General features: G+C 45.0%; 1 protein-coding gene across 5 annotated transcripts in view; it reads left to right on the top strand.

Moving 5' to 3' along the window:
* The first annotated feature begins 736 nt into the window (after window positions 1-736).
* The window catches only part of PDS5B (PDS5 cohesin associated factor B), a 191767-nt gene continuing 186503 nt past the window's right edge, over window positions 737-6000 (top strand). For all 5 annotated transcript variants that reach the window (XM_019447810.2, XM_019447809.2, XM_019447813.2 and 2 more), the window contains exon 1: window positions 737-841. The gene's annotated coding sequence lies outside the window, so the exon portion shown is untranslated. The remainder of the gene's footprint in view (window positions 842-6000) is intronic.

The raw sequence follows: 6000 nt of genomic DNA, 5'->3' as shown, positions 1-6000 counted from the left end.
GTGAAGGGGGTTAGAGACCTAAATGGAAGGCTCCTTCACGGTATTCAGATTATTTCTCCCTCCAATCAGGACAACTGTGATAACCTGACATATGAGTGAAATGTTTTGTTACAGGTTGAACCACTGACACTCTACCCACCTGCCGCTTAAATAATTCCTCAGAATGGGAAAGGTACGGATTAAGTAGAGACATAATACACACAGCGTAGAAAAAAAAAACTATTCTCCGGTATTTTGAGAATACTAGGTAAGAGTTACCAAATAAAGAGCAAAGTAGTTAATAGCCGTTTCATTTACACCGCACAACGTCAGTACTCAATTTCAGTGTTTTAAAAAAATACCCAACTTTTATCCCCAAAGTTAGAGATCTATAACAATTTATGTGGTTTTCCCAAAAAGTCCAGGACCGCCGCAGAGGCAGAGAAATCATTGACAGCTGCGCGTCTGGCGGCCACCGCGGCCACAGCGCCGGCATGCCCCCGTGGCTGCGTGCGCGCGCGACGGGGCGGGGCGGAGTCGGAGCCGGGCGCGCGCGCGCGCGCGCGGGGACGGGGCGGGGAGAGCCCAGAGGGCTGGCGGGCGCGCGCCCGGGGCCGTCTGGTCGGCAGGGGGCGCTGCGCACCCACGCCCCGCGCTGCCTGCCCCCGGGTGCTGTCCGCGGCGGTTCGATTGGAGCAGCCGCCGAAGAGCGCTTGGCGCCATTTTGAAGCGGAGAGGAGGAGGAACGGCCGGGCTGGCTGCGGAAGGGGAGGGGGGGGGGGAGGAGGCGATTGGATGCGGCGGCGGCGGCGGATCCCGGAGAGCAGCGGAGTGAGAGGAGTAGCGAGTCCGGCACCCGGAGGTAGGAAACAATTCAGTTAACGGAAAGAAAATGTCTCTCTTCTCTGGTCTCCGTGCTCCATTTTTCAGCGCCCGCCACCGCGGCAGTGTCTGTGGCGGGGCTTAAGCGCCGCCCGCCTGCCAGCCGAGAGTCGCCTCCCGGCATCGGGGGCTGCAGCCGCCGGCTCCCTGGCGGCGGCCGGGGCCGGGAGGAGTGGGGCGCGGGCCGGGGGCGTGGGTCGGGCTGCGCGGTGGGGGTGGGGAGGGCCCCGCCGCCGGCGCGCTCCCTCCACGCCGCGGGCTCAGTCGCAGCCTCTGGAAATTAAACTTGCCGCCCTGGCCCCAGCCGGGGCGCCCGCGGCGGCGGTGGCGGCGGGCGGTGACCTTGCGCGCGGGCGGGGGTCCGCGCCCCGCAGCCGGGTCGCCAGCGCCCCGCCGCCTCCGCCTCCGCCCCTCCCCCCGCGTCCCGGCCGGCCGGCGGCTGTTTCCCGGGCGGCAGGCGGGCGGCGCGGTGCTCCTGTTGAATCCTCCCGCTGGCGGGTTTTCCCCCTTCCGGGCGAGGGGTGGGGAGCGCGGGTCCGGGCTGAACCCCGGGCGGCGTGCGGGCCTCGGGCGCCTTCGCCGGGTCCCCGCGCGCCTCGCCCGCGCCGCCCAGCCCTTTGCTCCGGGCGAGGAAACGGACTGCTAGAGTGACATTTTTGCACTGTTACTTGCCAATCCGCCGGACATAAAGCGCGCTAACCGCGCTCTCGGAGCTGGTGCTGGGGGAACCTGAGGACCTGGTGGAGCGAGAGCGCAAGTACTGGCTGGAGAGACTCCTCCTGGGCGACAACTGGGTTCTGGCTTTCCTTTAGGAAGCCGTGGAGTTGGAGTGACAATGAAAACGGTGTGCAGTTGGAAATAGTTAACATGTTTGCGCTGTTATCTTAGTGACACTTGAAAAGTTTTGGTCAGAAGAAAAATCTTGTATGTTGCCGCTGTTGTTTCTTGGTACGTACGTTCGAGCTGCGCCAGGCAGAAGTACAGTTATTTTGAGGGAGTGGATCTGAACCCTGAAATGCGGTGCCTCGCCTTCAGACTTGCCTTGTTACTGCCTTCCTTCCCGGGGAACGCGTAAACTCCGGGAAGGGTTTGAAGGAGCAGGTTGCTACCCTTTCAACACACGTTTTAAGAATCCTAACTAACCCGATAAAAGAGAACCCTTTATTTTGCTTTGAAGGATGTGCTCTGACCGCTGTTTTCACACTTTTATTATGAAGTGATGGACGGGCAGTGCTGTCCTGAACGACCCTACCCTTACCAGTTTAGGAAACTTGGGATACAGCCTTTAATTTCGAAGGCTGGCCATAGGTCTTTAGTGAGTTGGGAGTCTTCTACTGTCTTCCTAATAAACTTTAAGAATTCAAGCGTGATTGTAAGAGCGAGCTGTACATAAATTACAATTATTTCAAACTTGCTTGGCAATACAATCATTGTTCTCAACTGACCCCTGTAAAGTTCCAAGCTAGAGCATTTTTGGTATTAACTTACGTAATAAGTAAAATAGTTAAAAACACAAAAATGGTATTAAGCAAAATAAGGGCTGGAAGGGATACTTTATGTATGCAGCACATTTGTCAGAGATGTTAAGCATTTTTAGGGACAGTAAGATGAGCATTCCCATGGTTGTATGCAGGTCAGTTTGTGGAACAGTTAATCTTGTATCACCTGGTGATAGCAGAAAACCTAATTAAAATTTATACCGGTGAATATGTAGGTGAAAGTTTCAACATGGGACTTCTGTTAGATGTATTCTCAAAAGCTTAACTATAAAAAAACACATCTTAGGTCCGAACGTTATTCCTTTGAAATAAACTTGCAAATACATAGAGAAAAGGTGCACTTTTGACATTCTTTGATTACTGAAGTAGCTAATTTTTTTTGCCTTTTTTTCTTTTTTTTTTCTTTTTTTTTTTTTTTGCTGTTTAAAAAAATTACCATTTTTGCAGCTGGGTTTTACCTTAGGGCTTAAATATTTTAAATGACAAGGTAGTATTTGGATTGGTGTTTCGTTTTAAAGAACTTTTGTGCTCTTTATTATTTTCTCCTTTTTTTGAGATTGATTCTCCTTGTATGAGCTTTGTTTTCACAGCAGCTTTTGTATTCTTCCTGTTGCTTTTATTCCTGTCTAATTATGTCTGTCTTTTCCCTCACTTTTTCCAGGAGTTGCAGGAGATAATGTGATGACAGTGATTGTTGTTGTCATGAAATGTCATGAAATGTTGCTAAGGTTATTTATTTGACAGGTAGTCTGAGCTGGCTGTTGATAGAAGTTGCTTTAATTGTTAAGTTTACTTAAAAATTGTTCTGCAGCTTTAACAGTCACAAAGAGTAACATTTTGAGGATTTGACTTTATCAATAACTTGGTAAACCTAACAATAAACTGATACCCTGTATTAGACAGAACTTGCCCTGATGAGGAATGATACTTTATGAGGAAGGGAATATTTTGGGAAGTTGTTTTTTTTTTTTTTGCTTTTCCCTCTTGAAGAATTAGGATTGTCCTTTGACTTCCTCATTGCAACTTTTTTGATCATACGTGCCTAGAACTAACAATTTAACTGTGATTTGGCTTGGATGGCAAGTACTGTGTATAAGTTAAAAAAGAATAAATTTATGTTTCCTTTGTTAGTGTTAGAGAGCTATAAAGAAACTTAAAGATGATCATCATCTTAGTTATGATATGCATGAGAAATTAGGTTCAGATTGTAATTTATCCAAAGTCACAGTCATATTCATATGGTGGAATTGGGGTAACTCTTAGTTTCTCATGGAAGCTTAGAAGCTTCTATATGGTCTGTATTGTTCTGTTCAGGATTTAAGTAATATTTAAAATTCCTGCCAGATAGTGTATTATTCTTCATTCCCTTCTCCATTCATTCAATCAAGAAGTAATATTTCAAGGTTAACCATCTGTTTCAGAGTCTGGTTTTAATAATTTTTATCTGGCATTCAGTCCACTTAAGTTGTCTCAGAAGATAACCTTTTGCATGTCTCTTTTCTGGAGTTAGTTGATCTTTCGTTGTGCAACGTTACTTGACATGGCATTCATTTATTCTTCTTGAAACTTGTAAGCCAGGGTGATTTTGAGGTTAGTATTGAACTTTATTTTGTTATAAGATGGATGTGTATGACTGTATTTTTTTCACTTTTAAACTCCGTTTGCTACACCAGTCATTTGTCACTTCCAGTTAAAATAGATATTTGGATAAAATTGTGTTTGGTTTGAGTATTCCTGTTTGGAAATGTTAAAAATTCCAGAAATACTTAGTTTAAAAGTAAGCCCAGTATTTTCTCTGAAAATGTATTTACTTTTGAAGCATATTTAAGAAGCTGGCAAATGGTTCTCAGTTTTGACTCCTCAGCGTGTAGAGGTCAGCTCTTCCTCACATTATAATGTTATGAAGCTGATTATAACCATTTTCCCCTATAAATGAAAAGGGTTTTTAGCCATTTCTCACCAGTGCAAAAATAGGGTAGGTTTGTTGCTTTGAGACTGTAATTGTTTTAGGTGGGAGGGATGATCATGCACAGGGAGAAAATTATGAAGATTAAACTCAGATGAGCAAAATTTAGTTGCTTAAAGCCATTAATCTGAGATATTTAAACATATCCATAATAGTTATTGTGTTCTAACGACTAGGCATTAATAAGGCATTCTAATTACTAGGCAGTAATTAGAAGTGCTTAGTTTAGTTGCAAAACTTCTAAGTGGCTAGGGGGACTGGAGGAAGAAGACTGGTTAAAGCAGGAAGCATCTTTAAAGGGCCATGACCTGGAAGTACTCCTCTAACCTGCCTCTCCCTTTGACAGAGAATGCTTTAACCTGATTCAGTTAAAATGAACAAATGTTAAGCTCCCATATGCAGAGTGCCAGAGATGATGCAATAACAAGGACTGAGATCTTGCCTTGTAGAAGTTTAGGGTACTGGTTGGACACCTGCACCAAAGTGGTGGGAACTGAGAACCAGACAGTAAGATCCCTGCTGTTAAGGCTTCTTTGAGTAACAATTGAGGTTGCTCTTCTTTATGTGGGAGAATGAAATTAGCCAACACTAAATATAAAACTGATGGGAAGAGGGAATATAATAACCATAAGCATTGCCTCTTTCTAGGACAGGATGGTTGGGGGGGGGGGGCGGGCAATAGGAAATGAGAGTTTGTGGTGCTTTGGGCAGTGTAGGGATTCTTTTTCTTTTTCATCTCAGAAGTGGTTTTAGAGTGAAGAGATCTTAAAGAAAAGCCCCAGATGTATACCCAAGATCTATTTCCACAATATATCCTCAACTAGCTGAAATTCGGTTAGGCAATTTTAGTCAGCCTTCTGATATGAAGATGGGGGAGGGGCTGCGTGTGGATAGTTGATGGTGAGAGTCGTGGTTAAGGTTGTGGGCTTAGAGGACTTTAATTTTATACTTTAGGTTAAAAGTTATACATGTATATGATAAACATTCTGATGGCACAAAAAAGTAAAAATAAAAGCTACTTGTCCTCCCTTCCCCCCCAACAGGCAGTCCACTGTTAATAGTTTCTAGAGAGTTTATTTTTCAAAAAACTTATACAGATAGTATTATATTGTACCGTCCACTTTTTTTCAACTGCAATTTACTTTTTTGCCTAGCTAATGTCACAGAGCAGTTTTCACATTGGCACATATAGATCAACATAATTAAAAATGATTATTTTGGGGCACCTGGGTGGCGCAGTCGGTTAAGCGTCCGACTTCAGCCAGGTCACCATCTCGTGGTCCGTGAGTTCGAGCCCCGCGTCAGGCTCTGGGCTGATGGCTCGGAGCCTGGAGCCTGTTTCCGATTCTGTGTCTCCCTCTCTCTCTGCCCCTCCCCCGTTCATGCTCTGTCTCGCTCTGTCCCAAAAATAAATAAAAAACGTTGAAAAAAAAAATTAAAAAAAATGATTATTTTATGAGGATGTATCATGATTTTTTCTTTCGAGTGTTTAGATTGTAACAATTTACACTGACCAGTGGTTTATGAGTATGCCTGTTACATGTTCACCAACATTGGACTTTATTAAACCTTATGCTTCTTGCCAATTTGATATGAAATTTTTATCCTGTTTTGATTTACATTTCTTTGATTATGAGTGAGGGTAATCACTTTCTTTTTTCTTTTTTGGGGGGG

The sequence above is a fragment of the Panthera pardus genome, unplaced genomic scaffold (genome assembly GCF_024362965.1).
Source record: "Panthera pardus isolate Hobbes unplaced genomic scaffold, ASM2436296v1 HiC_scaffold_1, whole genome shotgun sequence".
Classification (NCBI taxonomy): domain Eukaryota; kingdom Metazoa; phylum Chordata; class Mammalia; order Carnivora; family Felidae; genus Panthera; species Panthera pardus.
Note: the sequence above shows the minus strand (reverse complement) of the source record. Positions and strands in the feature narration are given on the sequence as shown.